General features: G+C 37.5%; 1 protein-coding gene across 3 annotated transcripts in view; it reads left to right on the top strand.

The window, feature by feature from the left end:
- The window catches only part of PIP4K2A (phosphatidylinositol-5-phosphate 4-kinase type 2 alpha), a 107121-nt gene that overhangs the window by 30261 nt on the left and 52765 nt on the right, over positions 1-24095 (top strand). The gene's annotated exons all lie outside the window — the stretch shown is intronic.

The raw sequence follows: 24095 nt of genomic DNA, 5'->3' as shown, positions 1-24095 counted from the left end.
ACAGCGCTTTGTTTACAAGTTTCTGTGAAAACTTAAAAACATAGGGAATATGAAATTCAGAGCTAAATAGCTCGTGGAAATGGAATAGAACATCAGTTACTGCTTGCTCAGAGAATGAATGCTGTCCTTTAGGACTGTGTGTTTCTGAAGTAAATAGCAAATAACACAGGTTCCTGCAGCAGGAATTGGTGCAGCTGTGACCGTGCGTGGGATTTCAGACTTTCCTTAATCAAATAGTCTTTACTCATATGATATACCCCAGTGAGCAGGTCAGTTTGCAATCCTAGTAATGGCCTGGATTTATGCTCTCTATCCTAACCATCTCTTATAATAATAATAAAGAATAAAAAGAATGCTAGTAATTGTTCTGATACCTGGTTGTGTGAATTAGGTGAACGATAAGGGGGTTTTTTTGGTCGTTTTATAAGCATCTCTGAGATAAAGATTGCTTAGCAGCGAACACCTGAGAAAAATTTTCTACATAGCTCTCTTGGTGCTAGAAACAGCACTCAATTCCCATTTTTACTGTTTCTTTGGGGGTTAAAAATGTTTGTTAACCAAGTTGTGTATCTCGGTAATGATGTTATCTGCCCTGCTTTCTCCTTCCTTATGAAGCTTTATTATTATAATAGTTCTTGTGTGAAGTTGAGGGGGAAAATGAGTATGTTGATTTGTTTGTCTGAAGATTTTCTGCCAGAAAATAATGCATGTTGAGAAAAATTATGTAAATGACAAAGGATATTGTTACCATTACCAGCTGTAGATGTTTTAGGACTGAATTTTCTTTCCCAAGAAAGACCTCGCTCATTAGTTGTAGTTTATGTTGTAGCAGGAGTAGGAGGTGCTCCATTGCTTGAGAGCTGAATACTTGTACCTTCATCTGATTAATCCTTTGTATTAATCCTTCTTTATATTCTCTGATACATTTGAGATAACATGGTGTTTTAATTCATTGCAGGTAGACCTCAGGAGCTTCAAGCTTCTGGGTTTCTTGTTGCCCATTGCTACTCTTCCATACATTTGTATCACAGTGTGTAAAAGTTGGTTTCTTTATATGATACAATAACCAGTAAAAAAGTTTTTCAGTCATCTAGTTGCACAGAGTAAGTGGAGCCTCCAAAGACAAAACGTGGAATGCTGGAGCATGTTGATACTGCTATAAGCTGCTAGTGAGCTGTAGACTTTAAAAGAAAAACAGGCAAGGCTCCTTAAAATGGTAATCTTCTGTATTTTTTCCGTAGAAGTGTTTGAAAAATGTGATGGTTTGATCAAGCACCAGAAAAAACAAAATACAAATACAAAATCTATTTTTATGGGTTGAAGGAATACTGAAAATAACAAATTCAGTAGTATCAATGAAAAAAATCTTACACAAGCACTGTTATCTTCCTAAGAAATATCAAGTCATTCCCATTGTGGTGGTGTGCTCTTTTAAATTACGTGCATCCTTGTCAGAGCAGCATCTACAGCTGATCTGACAACAAGTGGTTAGCAATTAAATGGATCCTTTGATTTCTACCGTGCTGTCAGCTGATGATAGTTGGCATGAAACAGAACAGGGATTCTTGTGGTATTGTGTGATCTCTACAGCTCAGGATTGTGCAGAGGGGAAGAAAAATGCTCCTTTTCATTCTGGCATCGTGCAGTATGTGATCAGAGCAGCATAGTGTGCTTCTGTTAGCCTACGCTCGTCTCTGATGCTTTAAAAAAAGTCACTGCATCTCTCAGGTAATTTCTGAATGTTGTCATTGTCCTTGTCAGGATTCACTTCCTTGCTGTAGCAGGACTAGCTGGAAGAGAGTGACAAGGCAGGTGGCAGTGGTCCTGATTGTTCCAAAACACTCCCAGCAGCTTGTAGTGCTTGGTGGTGTGGGAGTTAGTCTCCCAAAACTGCCCTTATCCAGCAGCCTCGAAGGAGCTGCACAAGCCACTGCATTTTCCTTGTCATCAATACTGTAGGAGGAACAGCAATCTTATTTGTAGTCAGCTTAGAGGTTTGGGAAATGGTGCTTTCTCCCCTAGAATAACAAAAGATCGGTCAGACTGGTAGCCCATAGGCACAGTAACTGCTGCTGTGTGATGTTGTGCTCACTGGTAACTCAGCCAGAGATGGGACAGGGGTGAGCTCTGAAAAGCCTAGGATACTAAACCACAGTAGTGATGGTGCTTCAGGAATGAATAAAGGGATTTCCTCCATGTGGAAGAAATTATTCATGTAATGAACAGTCAGCTTCTTACATTTAATGTGCCTAGTTTCCTCATCAACAGTTACTCAGTAAGAGAGGACAGAAAACAAGTCTGTAGTATTTTGTTATATTGCCTGCTCTAAATTTCATAAACTGCACTTCCATATGAATCTATTAAAATCTGTAAAATACAGTTTTTCTAGATCTTCAGTTTCTTATTTATCAGGCACCTGAAAGTTTGAAAGTGTATATAGTGTGAAATATAGTGAAATATAGTCAAACTCTACAGTCTTGCACTATGTCTCCTCTAGTCCTAATCTGTAGTCAAGGACACAGGGAGAATATTTTGTGGGGTGATTTTACTATTCATATTTTTAGATATATCTTCATTACTTTGAAATCTTTGGGATAATTAGTAAAGCTTGGCACTTGTTCCTTTTAAGAAGAAGTCCTTAAACCTTTAATTCAGTCATAGTACATGTTTTGCTGCAGCACCCTGTAGTTCTCAAAATGCACAGTAGGGATGTGTGAAAGTCAGGAGTTGGCAGAGCGTGTGCCAATATGTTCCAGTAGGTTTGCACAAATGTTATCTTCTCTATCAATTCTGGTGAAAAAATACTGGTCTCGAATTCATGCTAGCTTTGTCACTGATCTCCAAGAAATTTAATGCAATTTGTATACATGAGAAACTCCTATTGAAAAGACAAAACATGACTGAATTGAGAATAAAATGACTTGTTAGAAAAGTCTGCTCCAAGGTTCTTACATCTGTTTGCAGTGAAAATATTTATCACGAGAACAAAACTGTTGTGTAGTTTCAAGTTCTTGAGTTGGAGGGAGTATTATTGGTGGGGTTTTTTTAAATGTACTAAAATAATGAAATAACAATAGTTGAAGGCAGGCTCAACCCTTCTATTTTTGTCCTCATTCTTTCTGCTTTGAGATTAAGCCATCAGTGGAAGATAGCATCCAGCTCAAAGACTTCTCCTCACTTGGTTAGAGATTTCTAATACCCTGACGAACACTGACGGTATTCTGACTGACAGTAGTACTTGGACTACTCTGTTGCTACTGCTAGTAGTGTGTCTGCTTCCTAAAAGTGCAGTCTTTATAGCTGCTGGAGTGGGTTTTGTAGCCCAGGTGAGGCCTCTAAGTGGGCAGGGTTTCACTGCTGTGTGGGCGGGGCCTATTAAATAGATACCTGTGTGAGCTCCTATTGCTTCTGTCTAGACCTAAGTAAAATTTCAGGTCTGATAAGGTACTTGTGTCTATGTTCCCAGCTTTGCAGCTTGCTTCCCACTTGCTGCTGGAGGAACCTTGAAAAACTTGCCTTGTGTTTCCATATCTTGTTGAGGATTGATTTGGATTGATTTATAAGATCTGAGCCAGCTGAGGGGCTTTTAATGCATTTTATGTTTTCAAGTTGGGGGTGGGTACTTTTAAACTAATTTTTAAGCTTTCAGAAAGATTAGTGCTATAGTTAAATACAGGATTTCTCATAAGAATCCCTGATTTCATGGTATTTTTCAGGGAAATACAGGTAGCTTACTACTCAAGACTGTGCAGTTTCACACTGGTGTTAATGCTGCCTTTAAACAGACAGTGAGACATAACTTTAACAATATGTGATTTTTCTAGTACTAATCATGTATTATGGGTGTATGTAGGTAGTACAGTGGCAGTTACTTCATGAGTTAATATCAACCAATAAATGTGGTGGTTCATAAAGATTTTTATTTTACGTCTTTCAAATAAGTAGGAATTATTTCAAGAGGTAAAGTAAAAAATTTAATAAACTATAGACTCCATGTACAGCGCTAAATACCCCTGTTTAAGCAAGTTATGGAGGGATTTGCTGCAAACATTTGTTTTTGTTGGTGGTTTGTCTTGGGTTTTGTGTTTGTTTTTTTTAATATTGAGGAAAAGCATCACTGTATTTCTTGGTTAACTGAAGATATTCCACAATAATCAAATACTAGAACCTACTGCTAGCATAGCAATACAGGATAATTTGAGAAAAATTAGTTTTATTAATTCAGTCTTTGAAAACTATAGCTAGATCTCATCAAATTTCTGGAGCTTCAGAAAACTATATTGCATGTGCTGTGTCATTTGCTTATTTACAATTGTAGTCCAACAATTTAGACTGTCACAGTCACGTCCCATTGGTCTCCTGAAAAAGTCCCCCTCAGTCTGAGGCAAGACACAGTTGCTTAGATCCAGTTGATAATTTGGCATGAATGAATGGATGGAAAGCCTTGAAATGGACTCTTGTGGGGTGGTGCTGTGGACTGCTCAGGAGGAAATACTGTACAATAGAATAATATCCTGCTTAATTCACTGCTTGCCATCATGCCATGTATCATCCCATCCCTCTGTCTCGTGCTGGCTTTGGCACTGATATGTTACAGTGGTGAGCCATTTCAGCCAGTTAACGTACTGAAACAAGGAGGAATCCCAGTCACTGTTCCTGTGGCTCAGCAAGAGCAGAGCACCTGCAGGAGACTTGCTGGGGGTGAGTAGGGAGCGAGGGGAGAAGCACAGAGGGGGGATGCACTAGGATTGTCTTGGGCTCTTTGCAACTCTCCACCAAAAATTGCTTTGATATTAGGTACAACAAATGATTTGTATGGAAAGTGGTTTTCAGGGAAAAAGGGAATATCACTTGGGGGGCCTTTTGTCCTTTCTTCTTACTGAGGTTTTACAATTTTTGTTGTTCAGCTTATAGAAAAGCAGTTAAATTTAATTCAGAAAGCAGCTGACTTAGCTGTTCCTTGCAATAATAAGATTTAGGTCAGAAAAGATAGGAACAAGAATAACACTGTTGAATTTGCAGTGCTTTACTTACAATGTAGGATTGCCGTTTTACTCATATTATTGCTCAGTCTTTTGTTTCCCTTCCAAATCACTGTGTATGAAAGGCCAGGTAACCTTCTGTTGGTTTGTTTATTTAGAAACATGCACGACTACAAAGATAGTTGGGCAGATGATTTGTCCAGAACAACTTGTAATTCTAAAAATAGCTAGTTTAGGTTGAGTGTCATGCTGATACCTTGGGGGTTGCCTGGATTTTTTTTTGCTTTCTTCCTTCCTACCATCGAGTTTCACTCTCCTTCATTTATTTTCTTTCTACAGCTTTTGGTTTTTCTTCCCATTAACCTGTCAGTGTCAGTGGGTATTTCCATTAATCTTCTGTAGTTCAGAATCTGCAGCCTAGCTCTCAGTTTCTTGGCTACATGGGAAGACAAACACTGAGCATCTGATTCACCTTTTTATTTCGGTGTGTTTATGAGGGAGCTCCACAGACATGATTGCAGATATTTTTTTATCCACCAGCTTTGGGATAAAAAGTCATGCAGGAGCTTGTAACATGATGACTGTGGTCCTGTCTGGTGTCAGGGAACACCAGTCTGCTACATTTTGGCTAAGACACTCATGGCTGTAATTATGTCAAACCCAGAAACACTAAGGGTCTCTTCAGCACTGCTTACCTGTCTGAATGCCTAAGACTCCAGTCAAAGGCACCTTTACTTTGAAGATCTTGTCTTTAAAGAATCTGTCCTACCTTGCAGGTTCCACACAGTATTAGTTTGTCTTGAAACGGAATATTGACATCAGCATTGATTCTGTTATGCAAACAACAGAGGCTTTTTTCCCCCTTCTAGATGAAAGAATTGTTTTGTTCTTTCTGTTTTAAAGGCCTTGGCTTGTTTTGTCATGAATCCAGTGTCTTGGTGTGGCATTTCATAGAAAGGGGAAGGCTACTCACAAAAAGCCTGCTGTTAAACTAGTTTAATCTGTTCTGCTTTCCTTAGTTACTGATGATTCAGCAGAAAACCAAGAGATTGTTTTGGAAGAGACCCTGACATGCATTTAAAAAAGGTACCATCAAGATGAGTCCCCATTCTTGACTGCCAAAAAGCATTTGCAAGGAATCTTTTTTGTGATTGTAAACTCCTACACATTTTTGATAATAATTGCTTGCTCATCTTGATTATGTCCACAACCATGGATTTTTATGTCAAACCCAGTCAAAGGCTTCCTGCAGAACACAGTTTGAGAGGGAGGGGGAGAAGGAAATCAAGATGTTTGGACTTAAATGCTGCTTTGCCCAAAGGCAGAGATCTTTACTGGAGCTGTAACACTGGGAGGCAAGTGACTGTACATTGTGAACAGAGCATCTTCCTGTGATTGCCCTGGTCCTCTCAAAGAGCAAATCCAACCTGTAATCAGTTAATTATTTACATTGCCCATAGAAACTGTATTTACTGTATTTTATCAGTTGCATTCTTCCTTTTCTGATAAGGCAGATTACTGCTTCTGGAGCTTAAATGTGTTTTGATTTTTCCAGAAAAAGAAAACAGTGGATATTTTTAGCACAAGGCTGCTTTGCAGGTTGTTCATCACCATGTTGCTAAATGGCTCCTCACCAATGCGACAGCAGGTTTTTGCCTCTGTGCTCTTAAGATATATGTGTTGCTTTTTTAAAAGAGTTGATCTAAGGCCTGTCAAATCCTTCCTTAAAGGTATGGTTAAATACCTTCAGTTCATTAACCATTTTGCAGTGCTCCAGCTACAAATGTTTTCATTCAGGCAGTGACAGATAAGAAAAGCACAACTTCTCCTTGAATGGCAGCACTCTTCGTTTTCAGTAACTCAGATCTCTTAACTAATGAACAAAAAAATCTCGCTAAATCAAAATTGATGTGATTATAGGTTAAACAATACACCCAGGATTTTATATTTAAAGTGTTTAGAAGCCTTTCTAAAATTACAGCAAAAGTAGGGGCAAATTACTGCACGAAATAGAAAGATTTTGCATGAAAATTACACATGGTAATAATTATATACTAGTCAAAGAATTAGACTCACTCCACATGAGGTGGAAAGTCTTCTGGCATGGTTAAGACTTCAGAAAAGAGTAAATAGTTTTTGGCAGTATAAATATGTTTGCTAGTTGCTTTTTCCGGTCTAGGATTCTTTTGCTAATTACTTTTTTTTTTGCCTTTTCCCTACCTATCCTATTATTAAAAAACAGTTAACAATTCATGGCTAGTTGTACAATACTGTTTTAAGACTTCAGGAAAAATAATACACTTATTTAAAAAGAGAACAGATCTTAAGCTAGTTACAATGTAAATGACTAATAATTCAGATGTAGACTTGAAACCAGGAAAATATTTTTTGTCAGTAACACTGCATATTTCATGTTCAAAGGTGTTGACAAGACACATGCTTATGTATAAAAATCACATCAAATGAAGATTAAGGAACTAAAACTAAGGCTTTTTACTTTTTCATCTTCTTCCTTCTCTTCCCCCTCCTCAGCCTGCAGTGAGAATTACTGTTAGTTCAAAGGGCTTGCACAGGTCTAGTCTTTGCAAAAAGAGCAGCTGCTCACAGGCCTTTTGCTTTTTCTGGTTTGGGTTTTTTCTCCTGGCACCTTTGCATGTCCGCTTTGCTGTTTGCTCGTGTATTTATATTCTCTGCGAGGTAAAATGTATTTTGCATAAGAGTCAACAATCTTTATCCTTGGTTTCCAAAAATTGTTCATACTACATAATAGTTCCCAGTAAGTAGGTGCTTTGCAAATATTTGAATAGCAGAGTAGCAAAGGAATGATAAGTGAAATCCTCTGTGCTTCTACAGTAGCAGATGTCTAGAGCTGAACTAGTCACACTCAACTCCACTTGGAATTGAAGCATCCCTTTCTCTGCTCTAGGGGCATAACATCTTATGGCTTGTTTTAAACACTTCACCATGACAGTGTCATTCTGGACTCAGTTTATTGTTGACTAGATCTCCACCATGATAAGTGCCCTGAGCCTTATGCCTCATCTCATGTTATTTCCATGGTCAGTTGAATTTTGCTCAATTAATGGTTGCAGAAATTACTTACAACTTTAATTATTGCATTGAATCTTAAGGCAGACTACAGTTAAATCCTTCAATGATGTAATTTCTGCCTGGGGAAGACCAAAGTTTGTTAAAGGATGATAGAAGAAGGAAAGTGAAGGAAGTGAGAAATTTGTAGGTGTTTTCTGTATTTCCTGTAAATCAGGAGTATTAAAGGCTGATTTTGGAGTGGATAAAGAAGAGAGGAGGTTAGGAGGATGCTAACTTAACTTGGTGTGAACGCTTCAGGCACTTCATGGTCACGGTATAGCTGTCAGCTAGTAACAGCCTCTGGCAGGTTGGATCTTGGATTTAATTTACACTTGTGAATGGAAAATGTTTGATAGTAACTGAAAAAGCAACCAGTCTGACCAGTAAGTAGATGCTAGTGAAGTGTCTTGCTGTTGTTTTGGGCGTGGGGTGTTTCTTTTTTTAGTAAAAACACCCAAGTAAACCACTTTGGAAGTGCCTCCACCTCAGCTAGTGAATGCCAGATTTGCTTATGGTTTTACTGCTTGCCCGGAGGCGTTAATGTAAGCAGGGCACTTAAGCGTACTGTTAAAAAGCACTTTGTGGCCAAATTCAGCCTGCTACTCAGATAACATTAGTAGCATAAGGAAAGAAGGCAATCTGTAAGTCTTAGTAAGGTAAAAAGCAAGTTACATAATTTTTCTTTGTTGAAACAATCTACTTAATGTTTTAAATATTATTTTATTTTCCTCTTTATTGCACCAAATGCCTCCAACGTACTTTTAAGGTGTTAACAACAAAGTGCATGCTTTAAGGATAAATTAAACTTCTGTTTTTCCCAAGGTTCTATAAAACAACAAAGCCAGTAATTTGTGAGCTCAGAAACAGTTTTCCTTTAAGCACCCTCCTTTCAAAGAGTCTGCTACAAAAAATATTAAAATGATCAATTGTATAAAGATGGGATAGATGCTGTTAAAGAGCCACATAAGCATTTCAATAATTTTACTGCAAATACATTTCTTCTCTCTGAGTGGAGCCTTAAGTCCTCCTTGTGGGCTGGACTTTTTACTTTCTTCAGGGCACTCATTAAAACAGAGCTGAAATGTTTGGTATGCTGAGATGGTCTCAGGAGCTGAAAGAGAGTTATGGCAGTGATACTAGTTTAAAAAATTGTTCCTTTTTTTCGAAAACAAAGAAAGCTTAAAGCTGATGACAGTTTGTGGGTTAGAGGTTCTGAAAGGGAAATTGGACAACAGTTATTTTCATATCACTCTCCACTTTTTGCTCTATCAGGAGATTCTTTAAATAGGAAAATTCGTACTTTCTAAAGTTCAGGTTGTTCCTGTTTTATGTCACTGGCCTTTAATTACTTTCTTGGGCTGTAAGAGCCATATATTTTATAGAAAAAACATGTCTTGCACAGTACCAGTAGTCAACAGTAAATTCATCATTTAATGCTAGCTTATTTATATCTGTTGTGGATTTTTATTTTGACTGTAACTTGAGAGATCTCAATGACAATTAATGCTACTTCAATTTGAAAAATGACTTAAATAAATCTCTGCTGGTAAGGTTTTTCTTCATGTTCAAACCTCAGTCAGAAACATCGTCTAGCTAATTCTTGGAAGCACAGACTTTCCAAAATTGAACACAGTTCAGTGGGAGCTGTTTAACTTGGATGTTCCTGAAATCCGGGCGAGGAGTACTCTAAAGTAGGCACCCAAAAATACATGGAAGGCTGAGTGCAGAAGACCCAGGTGTACAAGCAGAGTTGATAGACAAGAGCTGTTCTGTGTTTTCAATTTGCTTGTGAAACCACTCCTTCCAAAACGGCTTGTACCAATGTCTCTGGCTCTCGTGAGATGAAATAAGCTACAATGGCAGAAGTGTAACTTTTTGCTGGCGTAAATTAGACTCATTTTGTGGTTTACTGGTGACACTATCAAGTGCAGAGCTAGCTCTAACTGCATTACAACTTGAATAAAACTAATAATTTTCAGATGGTAAACAAAAGTAAAATAATATGAGAATACAGTATTCTTTATATACAATTTTCACGTGTACTAAAACTTCAAAAGAAGTAACTCAAATGCCATCCTGGCTGGTACCAGTTCTTAATTGTACCTTACTGTCAAGGAAATTTGGCTGCTTTCCTTGTGGGATTCATCAGAACTAGTCATGCTCTCTTTAACATGTTTTATTTCATTAAGGAGTCACTGAGAAACAAAACCTTTGCTTCTACAGAGAGGGATAAATTATCTCAATTCTTTGTGAATACCTATATATGGGTCCCTCTAGAGCCTATTTGCACAGCAGGTGATGCTCAGGGGCCCTCGTGTTGGAAATGGAGGACATTTCCTCTTAGGCAGTGGAACAAATACGGAGCAAAATACTTATTCTTGCTTCTAGGTCTTTCAGTCCTGTGTCTGGTAAGCGCAATCAGTGCTACAGTTAGAGAGATCACAGTATGACAGCATCTGTTTATCCATCATTCAGTATTTTAAGAGATTAGTACAAGGCTATTCTTAGCACTGGCAGATAGATGGTATGTTATTTTAGAATGTGTATTTATTTAGTGTTTTCTTTGATGGTATCTGTGTTAGTATTTGAGGTCACTTGAACCAGCCAGGGCTGTATGAGTCATCTTTATCCCATTAAGTTTACACACTGTGGTCCAAAACATTTCTTTTTTACCTCTTTTTTTTTTCTTTTTTTTTTCCCATGGATTATGACCCTAGAAAAACAACACATTCTTGTATTCTGCCAAGTGCAGCTCTCATCAAAATTGGCTTTAGTTGATCTGTCTTGCCTTCTGGACTTATCTACTACTAGTCAGTAGAAGTGGGAGGGAGACAATACAGAAAGCTTGAAAACAAGAAGACGTCCTTGCAGTGCTGGCAGCCTTCCTGTGTTTGAAGCCTGCAAAGATGTCTTCAGCATAAGGAAAGCAGAGATGAGAATTGGAAAGATAATCTTCCTAGCTGAAGAGTTCAGCAGAGCTTTTGGTTGCGCTGCCGCTTGAATTCGAATTTCAGATTTGTGATATATTTGTGATATAAAGCTTGTTGGCTGATAAAGAGTTTATTTATGGTCATACATAACTGCAGCTGTAAGCCTATGCAGAGATAGTGTTCTTCACTATTTGTTTGTTGCTTCAAACTTTGAAGTTCTACAAACCTCGACTTAAGTTTTTCTTTTTATACTTTGAATCACTGCAGTAAATGTATTTTTTTCTTATAGCTGGATGTCCAAGATAGGATATTTCTGGTTTGTATTTGATAAATATATAAAATTGGTTATGAGTTTTCTTTTGTATTGAGGCAGTAAATTTATCTGGTAAAGATGTGTAAATGTTGAAAACCTGTCATTACAGACTTGAATTAAAGAAGGAAAATATTTTAAGACAAAAAGAAATCTAATGCTTTTCTTTTAAATAATGTGTACTTTTTCAGTTTTGTTGATGCTTAGGCGTGGCAGTTCTTAGCCAAGTGTTGAGGATTATTCCATTTTCTTGATGACTGCTTAGCAATTGTAGATATCCTTGCTGTGAAAAAATGCAGATTTATTTGCTTGGGAATTAGAGAAATCTCATCCATTCGGGTTCCAAAAGGTAGCATGAGATAAAAAACACGTCAAACAAGGCTCTCCTTAAGTGAGCTACAGAGCTGAGGCGGAAGACTGTAGTGAATTTTAAACAGAAGTTTAAATTTAAATGAAGCTTAAATTCATAAGAAACTGATTTTTGTTAATGTGTCTCATTTTAATTCTGTTTTACATTTAATGAAGTCAGTACTGTCTTGAAGTAGGAAGGTCCACTGTATGCCCATCTCTGAAGATCCTTGACAGTGGGCTGGCAGGCAAGGGTTTGTTTTTTAACAGAAATCCTTTTTTAAATCTTCTTTGTCAGGCTCCATCTGATAAATTGAGAAGCAATACACTAAACCAGCATTCTTTTTCCTAAGTTAAATAAAGCAACCTTAAATATCCTGGATACACAAAGTGGAAAATAAGTTAATCAAACCAAGTTACATATACTTGATATCATAATATTTTTTTTAAACGAAGGAAATATTATCTGAAGACTATAATCAGTTCAACTCACAAACATGCCTTCAAATTTCTAAAGTAGATCTCATCTTCCATAACATTTTCTAATTAGGGGACCAGAAAAGGAAAACAAGTATTTTTTGCTTTTTTGACTCCTGGTTGGTTTCTCAACTCTGAATGACCTATCTGTTCAACTCTGTTAGCTGAAATGAAGAAAATATTCTGCCTGCACCTGAAAAACAAATTGGTTACCCAAAGCTGGTTTTGCAGTTCCGTAAACTCTGAGATTTTTTAAGTACTTAAATGTTGGCAGCAAAAAGAAATGTCAAAATCGGTTTGTGTGCAGGAAGTTCGGTCATTAGTGCTGATTATTGTTATTTCTCATTTTGTGATGTGTTTTACAAGCATTGAAGTTAAAACTTCATTTAAATTTCAAAATTACTTTTTTTGGACGAATTTTTATTCACTTTGTAATAATCACATCAAAGACTGCAGGCAGCACTCCCCATTTGAGGGGCTTTAGCTCATAGTCCAAACACTTAAGGCAGTCCAAACACTAAAGGAATTGCAGAAGGTAGCATTTCTCTGCTGCCTTCACTCCCCTGCGTCCTTGCAGTGAGCAGGTTTGGCAAGTCATCCAAATGAGCAAAAATCCTTTTATGGCAGGTTTAGTTTGGGTTTTAGCTCTGGTTTATCACACAACCAACCACACACCCATGTAGGTCAGAAGAGGAAAAATTTTGGTGCCAAAGCAGGCAAAAATGGGGAAGATAGAAGTGTTGCTTCTGGGGGTGATGGTGGCAACACTGTCTTGTTTGAAGCTTGGACCTCTCTATGGTTTTCTGAAAGCACCTGTGGCTCATTGAACCTGTTTTCCTCTTAAGTCCTTTCTTGTAACTAGATAGAGGTGTATCTTCTAGATTTCCTGGAAAAGTACCCCACAATTAACTGTGCATTTTCAGTCAAATTTGTACAAAATCATAAATGCTTTTATAAATAATGGGAGGGGGGATATTAAGTACAAGAAAAAAACCCCTGAGCTTACAAGCTTGAAGTAGATACTTTTACATCCATCCTGGGTTTTGTATGCTTCCTGATGGATTAAAAGTGACAAGCACAGTCCTTAGCTTGTGCATGTGAACTTCCCTCTGATTCCTGGTGGCTTGGAGGGCCACCACCTCACACCTGACCCTGAAGCTACTCCACCTTTCTGCTGCTGTATAAATTAACTAACAGTAGAAATCAGTGGCTGTCTTGTCATTAGTACAGTTTACTGTTACTTCTCATCTTATGAGGTATTTTACAAAGTATGGCAGCTTGTGGTCTCGGTTTCCTGGAGAAAAATTGCAGTAGCTTTTACTGTGAGTTTCTCTTTCAAAAAAAAAAAATTTAAATATGCTTTTCAGTTCTTCATATTCAAATGAAAACTAAGGGCAGTATTTCCTTTGTAACACTGTTTTTCAGAAAATATTTCTTAGAAAGACTGAAAATGGAAAAATGAGTATGTGTGTGCAGAGGAACGTGGAGGGCATGAGGGTGCACATTCCAGATCGCCTGTGCTGGTGCAGTGATGCAAAGCAGCTGTGAGTTGAGTTAACCAGCCCTTGTACTGTGCAGGCAGTCTGCTCCTGCCTCTGGTCCCAAAAATATTGCTTGGCTTGATACTACGTGACTTCAGCTCTTCAAAAGTGCAATGTAGTGCTCACTGTGGGGGCATTATTCAGAACTCCTAATTTTTTATATAGGTTTTTTTTAATTTTCCATTGGAGAATTTCCTGTGTTCAGATTAGCATTAATGGTTGAAAATGTGTGTTGATAGCTCAGGGGGTTTTTTATTAAATTATTTATGTGTATATGTAAAATATGTATGTATGTATATGAAATTCTTGCCTAAGGGATAAATTAAATCTGTTAACTTTTTAATTCGGATTTTCAAGTATGGAAGTAATCAAAAAGCTAGATTTCCTTTCTCATACTGTTCAGCAGCAGTACCTAACCTGAGTCAAATGTCAGTGATGAGAGAGAGTTTCTGTGGGCTGGTTCTGCTCTCTGAGTCTTGGAAATGTGATTCCTGAGTCCAGGGGAGGAAATGAGTGACAGCTGATCAAATACTGGCACCAGCTACCTCATCATGGGAAATGCTTTTTGACTGGATTTTGGAGCAGTGTTACCATGTGTAGTGTAGTAGAAACTGTTACAGAAAACTTCTTATCATTACAGTTTGGTTTTGTCTTTATCTTTACAGTAAAGGCAATGTTTTGCTGTCGCTGTGCTTACTGAATGACGAAGTTTGATCTCCTTTCAGAGGCACTGTGACACCAGTGCATGTTCAGATTAACGGCACTAAAACCACTGGAGTTGCTTTTTATTTTTGGGCTATAAGAAATAAAAATAGAAAGCGGATTTATGTCATCTTGCCTATTGAACGTGTCCTATTGTCCCCCTAAGCTCATGAAATCCTCTGGTAGCAAAGTTCTGACCTGTAAACTGAGGAAAAAGGTCATGCAATTACATTCTGTTGCTTTTAACAAATTATATTTTATTTGGTATCAAAGGATAAAAAAAGATGTTTACCTTGAGTTGTATAATCATCTCAACTCTCAATTTTATTGGACTAGGAGGGTGATGGGACTTGGGAGCTGGTGAGCCCCTGGCGGCTCCACTGCACCCATCCCTTACTCCTCTCTTCTTCTGCTGGGTTGGGTGGGCTCTCTGTGGGCATAAAATACTGAGCAGTAATTTAAATACTTCACCTGCAGCAAAATGAACATTGCAGTTGTTATATCTGGGCAGTTAATATCTCATAAGTAATGATAATAAATTCATGAAATTTTGTATACAGCGTTACTGCCAAAATAAATTAGGATTCTGTGAGGAGAGAGGATATCCAGAGCAGAAGCAAAACTTGCCTTGTTATAACCACACCAGGATACTGTTCTTTCCCAAACACTGAACAACTGGCACATAAACTCATTGCTTCAGTAGCCAGTAGCTACAGAGTATATACCTGAATTAATGTCTGTGAGAAGGGATGATTAATGCGTGTTTAGAAACTGTACATATAACAATAAGTAAGGATTCCTGACTTGGTGACCAGGAGGTGGACAGGAAAGTGCTAAAATAATGCGTAAACAAACTCAAATGTCTGTTCTGAGCTTGCTACCCAGCTTGGACTCTTTTTGGTTTCCTTGGGACTTAAGGCCTTTCATGTACCCTCCCAGGAGCTGTCACACTGTCCTGACCAGTAACAGCTTCTGCTTTTGCTCTGACAGCATTTTCATAAACCGAGCCCATACAGTGCTTCATGCAACAAAAACTGTCTGGATGGCGTCCTGATAAAACGTGGAAGGCTGGTAACCCTCACAGGTGACTACAGACCTGTTAGCCTGACCTCAGTCATTACACTACTTTGAAGTAAAAAATTGTATGGTAAATGCAAGAGCAATATGGTGAAACCAAGGTGCATCAGGGAGGTGAATGGAGGGATTTCTCTAAACTGAGGAAATGCAATTCTTACCCATTTGGACCTCTAGTGCTGCATGTGCTGCACAGAAAGTTATTACTTCTCCTGGATGATATAGGTTGAGGGGAAAAAAAAAAAAAAGGTTTTAGCTGCAGGCTTACACTTGCTGTCAGAGCAAGTTCTGCCCCTTGTGCTCTCCAATTACCCTGTTGGTCCACGTTACCGAGAATTGCTGCGCTGCTCTATGGAATGGGCAAATGCATGTAGTATGACCTTTGTGTACTTGCTTCTGGTGTACTGTTGGTCAGTTAATTAACTTTTAAAATTAGATTTATATAATGCAAATGGCATTGCAGCTGTTTCAGAAAATTTGCCTCACAGCTTCAGCCTTCACCTAATGCATAGTCAGAAATTACCAGAAGGAATCATGTTTTAGTGTCATCTTTTCACAAGTCAACCGTTTCCTAAATAATAACATACTTGTGAGATTGAAATGCATAACAGCACATTAAAGCCTGTTCACAAGTTGGTCTTCTTTCTTCTTTAGTGCTACTACTAGTAATACTAGTAATAATGTGAAATTAATTACCTTTATTATACCAGTGTAAAAATAGCCAAAAATTGGGCTTTTCTATATTTGTTATTACATCTGAAAAATAATAAAGCACATCTGATACCTTAAATTGTTGCTTTATGGCATTTGTTCTGCAGCCATCCTAGTTTGTTGTCCGTAGCCAGGATACTCTTAAAACTTTTCTCTTTATTAAGCAGCCACGTGTTATATGGGAAATGGTTCCTTCAGTTTCTTTTCCCATTATACTTTGCCTTTCTTTGAAGAGAATTTTTTTCTGTGGATTTTCATCTTTCTGTTATAGTATTCAGGTAATACTACAGCATCTCCGTATTTGTTCAACTGCCTACTGGAATTTTATGTTTAACTGCATGGATTAATCTTTCCTGTTCAGAAATGTTATACTTGAAAAATATGATCTTAAAAGCTGTTATTTAATAGACTTGTTAATGTTTATTTTCTGGGTGGTTAGTGAGTTGGGTTTTTATCCAAATTTGAGTAACATGATTCACAGACTGTAAGTGAATTTTAAGTCATTTTGTTCTTCCTTTTGAACTCTTCTTACAGAATCCATAATAAATAGATAATTTAGAAAATCAGCAGAACATTCATCTGTGAGTTTTGTATTACTTTGTATATAGAATTAAACTCATCTTCGTTAAACCTTTCCCTGTGTACTGAGAAATACCTGGTGCGTTCCAGCATCTTTCTCTCTTTAGTCCTTCTCTTGTGAAGCTTTCAGAACAAAGCCCAGGGAACTGAAAGTTTATCTATTGCCAGATAAGGGTTTTGTTCTTTAATTAGAAAAATCTAGTCCAGATGGTTATTGGGCCTTGTGACAAGTGATTGTATTTTAAGTCAGTATTTGAAACAATAATTGAAGATGCCTGTTGCTATGAAAGATTGTGTCAAAGTCTATTAACTTCCCAGCACAAATTGAAGTTTCAAAAAGGTATTTCTGCTCAAAAAATTAAATGTTCTTTTATCAGTTTTGTGGCAAGCCCACTAGCTAATAGCTTGCAAATTGTTATCTGAGCTTGTGTGTCATGTCTTGTTTTCTTCTTAACCGTTGCATTAGCAAACAAAGATGAGCTCATGTGTATTGCATGCATCACAACTCTTCCAAATCTGAAGGATTTCCCTTGCTTTAAAATCGCCTTTTGAACTGAGACTGCGCTTTATTTTTCTGTGCCATTTGGTACAAAAAGCGTTTAACTTGTCAAAAATCTCCACTACAAAGAAGTCACATTTCTATTCTATTTTTCATTTCATTAATGTTCAGTAATATATTGGTACTTACTGAGATGTTTGACCTAGCTTTTTAGGAGAACAAGGGATTATCATGGCAGACATTATATCTGAGCTGCTTAATTTATTTTTGGCCTTTGATTATTTGGCACATTATGAAGTGTTAATTTTTGCATTCATTGAAAGGTGTAAGCAGACTCACAGGAAGTTTAACCAGATCTGTAGAAATGTGACTTTACGCTTGTCTCTGACAAGTATACAGCAGCTGTTCTGGATATTCTAGACTGCGCAAATGTCCGAGAGACTTGAAAGACTTAAAAACTTGCATCCAAACATTTGTGAAGGGAATGTGATTTTGGTGCTTTTATTCTAGGTTCTTTAAACCCTGTCACTCTAAACCGTCTGAATAGGATTGATAACCAATGTATAAAACCCTTTGCTTGGATTTTGGACCCTGATATTCCAAATTTAAAAAAAACCTGAATGCTCTTTGAAAACCACTTTTTTTCCTCTGTTTTGGGACTGTATTTGGTATGTCACAATATCCTGTTCAGAGCTTTCTCGAGTGTGTCACAATATCCTGTTTTCCATGTGGGTGCATGTACTACAGATCTTCCTTGCCCAAACATATCCTTTTACTGTGGAAAACAGCAGCTAAGAAGTCTCACAGAAGTATCTGGGGTTTGCTGTGAAATTTTTTATTTTCATTTGGGTTTTTTAATTCCAAGGCAGACCATAAGACTTCAGAAAAGTCTTACTCCGTTTTTGATAAAAAGTGAAAGCTGTAATTGATGTGTTCATTTCTCAAAATTTCTAAATCTATGAAGTGTATTCGATACTTGTGCAGAGTATTTCAGATGTTCTGTGGTTAGGACTTTGGGAAAAGTATGCATTTATGCAGTTTGAAATACATTTGGTTTGGTTGGGCCTACTTTTCTAGTATTAGATTATTGAATTTCATTGAAAGCCAAAAATCTGATGACAGGCATCACCTGAACTGTAAAAACACAAAGCTGCTCTGATAATTACTGGTAGATATTTTGGGACATAAAACTTCCAATGCCTATTACTCTGGCAGCTAGGTGGGCTTTTAAGTTGGTTTGATTTTTTTCTCTTCATACATCTTAAATTGAAATGATCCTAAAAACTCAGAGAAAGTTAAATGCTTTGCCCTCTTTTTTTCTTAGTCATATAATTGTTTTAATTTCAAGACTTGATTTTGAATAGGTAACTGGAAATTACTTATATAGAAATCTCCTATGCCTTTTAAACTCCTAGCACATTGTGGAGTTAATAAAAAAATAGTCTGGGTAGATATTTTTTACCTTGGGGGTGGGGGGAAGGATGGGGAAAGAGATGAATATTTGTGTGATTGAAATGATGAAAACCTCATTTGAAACAAATTAAGGAGTATTTTGCTGAGCTGATTTATTTCTCTACAGCAGAACTTAGCTTAACCTTTTATTTCTCTTGCAAGGATAGCTTTGAGTGTAATTTAAACTGTCAAATGGCATTTATCGAATGATAGTTTTGCCCTGTAACAGGCAAATGTCTTCCACAAAATTGATTAGCTGCTGACCTCATCCACCCTTTTCAGACCCTTCAAGGTAGATTTCAAAGAGTTGTAAAATAATCACTTCACTTTCAGTTTATACTTCAACACAAGGCATTTACTGTCCTGGTAGCAATACTGCAGTGTGTTCCACATCTGGGAAGGAGAGGATGTAAATGCCTGCCTATAGCTCTGCCTGTCACCACTCGGCCGTTGTGCTTTAACCTAAACCCCTACTCCTTGCAAAGTAGGAACAGCTTTGGAAATGGCTTTTCACGGGACAATAGAATGAATTAGATTATGAAACTTTACCTTCTAGGTGATTGTGTTTTAGTAATGAAGAAAACACTCTGTTTGGTAAGACCTGCAGGGTACCCAGTTATCAAGAAGGTGCCGGAAGAATGAAGGATAACAGTCTCCTAAATGTGACATTTTATACCCTAAACAGTTTTCCTCTGTTGCGTTCTTATTCTGCAGCCTTGTTTTGTAAGAGCAATCCATTAAAAGCCCATAGGCTTGCTTTTGTAAGCATTAACCTCACAGTAAATGAATTAACTGTGCCTTTGAGAAAGTTTGTAGCCTGCTCAAAATGGTGACTCTGTGTCTGAACGAAAAGTATTGTTTAATATTTTTTCTCTTCAGATTTCTGTGCAAGTTTCTTTGCCAAAGAAGAAACTGTGATGCAGAAAGTAAAACCATGAACATAAAAATCTCAGAACTGCTGGTGGTGTTAAAAGTTCAATTCTATTTTTAGACCTCAATAATTTCTTTCTTCCGAAATCTCTACCAGTCCTACTTGTTCCAAGATCTGTGTTTAAAAATACAAATTTGTTAAAAATGCACTTGACTTTCTCTCAGAGTAACAAAGCCAGTTGTAGCTTGTTTGTCTCAGCAGATCAGACTGCTGTGAGTTGACTTTCAGTACAGAAAGAGCTAGAGATAAACAGAGCTGAAAAGAAAGTAGCACTTGCACAACTTTACCTACATCCAGCATTGGGAGCAGCAGGGATTTTCCTGTGCATGAAACTGCCAAGAGCCATAGCTGCAATTGAGATGTTTTATCAAGCTGTTTGGTGTGAAAACACCTCATCCCTCCATGGTTTCAGCGAATCTGGCTGGCTGATATGTTAAATTAAAAGGAAACAGTATCTATGCTGTATACTAAAGCTGTACTATGAAATGCAAGGAACCCCGTACAGAATGAAGGCTTTAAATAGGAAGGGAATGTCAAAAGGAACAACTAGGCATTGCTAAGTAGTCTGAGTGTGATTTGTGATGTGCTTGGATGAAATTTGGGACATCGTACATGGCTTCTTTGATTTTTATTTTATAGTTGGTTGGTTGGTTGGGGATTTTTTAATGAATAATACCAGCTGTAATGTGTAACACAGGTTTCTTGCTGTAGCACTGTAGCAATAGGCATCAGCTCATATCTGTTGGAGAACAGGATCATTGTCCTGACTCCTAACTAAACATGCAATATATGCTGTAAATTGCCTTTATTATATGCTGCTTAAATATCTCATTGTCTGCTTTGCATACAAGCAATTTATTGCTGCTTATGTTCTGACAGAATGAAAACTAATGCTTAATTAAGCATTGCCCTAGTAATGTGGTGTTTAGGGTGAATGTATCTGAATTAAATAAGGGCCGTTAATAATGCCTAACAATTTATGATATATTCATTGCTTGATTTCAAATCATATGAATTAGAGAAGCTTATTTGAAATGTCACCAATATGAAAATGGCTTTGTGGGAACACCTCTCTGTGTGCTAATTTCGGAATCATTACCAGCTGAGTCTTACTATTTATTCAATGTCCAGTAGGCTTTTATTATTCCCTTATTTGCAGTTTAATTACAACCTCTGTTTTCCTGACAGTGTGAATTCAATCCTAAACCTGCAGGAGCAAAATGAGTTGCAATCAGTCGTTTTTTGCCTGAAAGCCTCCTTTTGCTTCAGCCCCCTCCCACCTACCATGACCAAGCCACCACTCTGGGCAGATCCCTACTGCCACAGTTTTTTCTACCATATGTTTAAAGAGGTGATACCAGTCTTAAGGCTTTTAAAATTCTTCTGCCTTAAAGCTTGCAAGTTGTTGTTTCCATCTCGCATAACCACCTGGGTTTATACTAATATTACAAAAGATAATTTGAATTAACTACTTAAAGAGAGGTTTCTGAGTCACTTATTAATATCTTGTGTGCATGAGTTTACAAGCATTATTAATACTCATGAGGTATTTATACATAATATGCATGGTAACCGTGCAACTAAAATCTTAGTCGTTCATATTTAAAACAACATTCTCTAAGACTATTATATGAGATTTAAATTCTTCAAAGATAGAGCAAGCATTGTCTGTTTCAAATAGCAAGACAAACTTTAGCAAAATTTTTCATTGACAGCAATAATTCAAGGCAGTTAAACGACATAGGTTGCAGGACTAGAGGAACTTTTCTTCTCAGTATGATGCACATACATTTATTATGGAGATGCTATGCATTTGGATTCTCATATAATTGTTAAATGAATGTTTGATCCTGAGCCCTCAGCAACAAGTCCGTCCTCTGTCCAGTGAGCTCTTTTTGCTTCATTTACTCTCCGCCATTATCTTGCAGGAAATTGTTTCTTGCTTATGATTTTATTACCTTCAAAAGCACTCCTTAGAGGAAAATGGGTATTTCTTATGTAATTATTACGGCTATTGTAACACAGTTTCTGTTGTAATTGGATGAACTTTCATCCTCACAGGCGCATCTCATTTGCTATTGCTAAGGGAGCTGGCTGTATTTAATGGGTAACACGAAGAGATGCGCAGAGTATTTGTCAAAGGTATCGCATGCATCTTAATGTGTTTTCTGTTGTGCTCGACTTTCAAACGCAGACAAAAAGAAGCAAAATTTGCATCTGAGATAAGTTGGGGGGCTAAAAATGTTTTCTTTACGTTTCATATTTAGTGTCTTTCAGATGTGACTGTTATTTGCACAGTGATGGCAGAGAATTGATCCCTCTGACCTTTCCCTTTTCTTTTAGCTTTTCAAGAGCTGTTTGTGGGGGAGTTTTGGATATTGTTTCTTCTCCCTCCCTCTCCCCCCAATGTGGTTCCAGTTTCCACCAAGATCTAATGACACGGGTATTCCATTCTGTCTTGTGTGCATTTTCCAGTCTGGCCTCATCAAATCTGTCCGAAAAATGGACTATTGCACAAAGAACCAGACCTTATTCTTGAAAGGTTTAAATTAATTAATGGCCTGTGCCGCTGGGACATGCCATTACTCGGCTGGTGTGCTATGCCAAAGGTCATTTCTACTGTGTGTTCATCACCTGCTTTTTTATTTTCCTATTCTGCTAGAGAGGAATTCCCTAAAATATTAGAGAAATTACTTTTGCATATCTCGGAGTTGGACGAATCTCAAAAAATCAAAACAAACCCCCACAAAACCAAACAAAACCACAAACAAACAAACAAAAAGAAGCCCCCAAAAATCAGAAACCAACACCCCTGGGAAAAAAAACCAAACCAAACAAACCCCAAACATTCTGTTAGTCCGCATTTTTCTCCCTGATTGGGGAATGGGGGGAGTGTGCATTCAGATCTTATTGGAACTTCTTAGGAGAAGTATTTTGGAATTTTTGCTTAAAATAGATGAATCTCAAAAGTGTGCACATACAAACACATTTGGCTTTGTTATTTTGCTGTGCAGATGATGCTTGTAAGGTGTACAGGTACAAGTAAAATTGTACCATTGTAGCACAAATTTAAGTATTCACAGCATGAAAGCAAATCTGTAGATGTATGTAGAGAAAATTTACATCAACAATTTAAGAAAGCAAATGTACGTGAAAATTTGATCAATGCAGTTTTGATAATCTAACATGCAAAATTGCAAGCAAACTTTCTGTTGTTGTAGATAGTTGAAGATGTTTGAATTCAGCATTTTTGACAGTATTCAGCAGAAGGTGTTCTTGGGATCGCTTTTGTCTGGAATGTGTATGCATGTAGATTTCCGCTGGCTTTCGTTCCAGCGTGGAATTTGTTGTATGATCTGGCAATCTAAAAGAGAAGGTAATTCTGTATAAGCAAATCTAAAGTTTCATATCTCCGCGTAATATAGTTACATGTCCCTACTTTTATTTGTACAGCAGCTACACTAGTTCTGCAGACTCGTGAACCACTCTGTGGTTTCAGGGTGAGATTGATGTACAGCAGTATCAACTTCAGTAAAGAGCATGTATGTTGGATGTAGTGATTTTCGATCAGTGTTTTGTTATGTTATGTTGTATTTAATGAGGTGTCATTGTGATTTATTAGGTTTGTACAGCTGTATTTTCAAAAATTTACTGGAGTTTCTTCTTTCTCTCCCTTTAGAAGGAGAAAAGAGCATTCTCCCTACAACTCCAGGGAGCAGAGCACACTCAGCTCATTCCAGATATCTATTTCCTTTCTCCATTCTGCTATATAGCTGCCAGGCCTCTATCTAGAGCTTTCCAGGGATTTCCTAAGAAGCATTTTTTAAAGTAAATTCAACTGATTTCATCAGTTTTCATGTAGACTGCAAAGATCTGAATAATAAAAATGAGATATGACAGGGAACATTACTGGGACTTTAAAATATTGAAAAGTAACAAGGGCATCTGACCTGCCTGCGTTGGTTTCTTTCCTCTGCTTAAGAGCTAAAAGGCTCCTCACTGTTTTCTTACTTTGTTTAACTTCAGTTCTGCAAAAGGTCATACTTGCAGGGAGTGCATTTTTTTCCTCCTGTATTTATAACCTATGGCTGCTTCAGTGAGGGTTTCTCCAAAAGCCTCTCTGGAAGAAAATAGCATTTAAAGGCAACTAACAGCTTCCTAGTTGGAAAACAGTGGTGGATAAGCAGTACTGAGAGCCGAGAGTCCCAGTGTGCATTAGTATTCATATAGAGTGGGATTTCCCTCTAACCCCTGTAGAAAACTGCTGAAGCAGAATGTGCTTTGCATGAGCAAAAACATTTGACTGGGTAAATCGAGATGCATGACCAGGGTGTACAGTACTGTAAGAACATAGGTAAAATGTATGTTATGGGTATTTGGTGACTGTTGTTGTAATGAGTATCTCATTCCTGGTTTGGAAGCACCACTGCAAGCTAACAATTCTCTTTTATTTATCATGATTTAGTTAA

This window comes from Pipra filicauda, unplaced genomic scaffold (assembly GCF_003945595.2).
Source record: "Pipra filicauda isolate LSUMZ 115617 unplaced genomic scaffold, ASM394559v2 scaffold187_size1440530_pilon, whole genome shotgun sequence".
Lineage (NCBI taxonomy): Eukaryota > Metazoa > Chordata > Aves > Passeriformes > Pipridae > Pipra > Pipra filicauda.
This window is presented reverse-complemented; position numbering and strand designations above follow the sequence as displayed.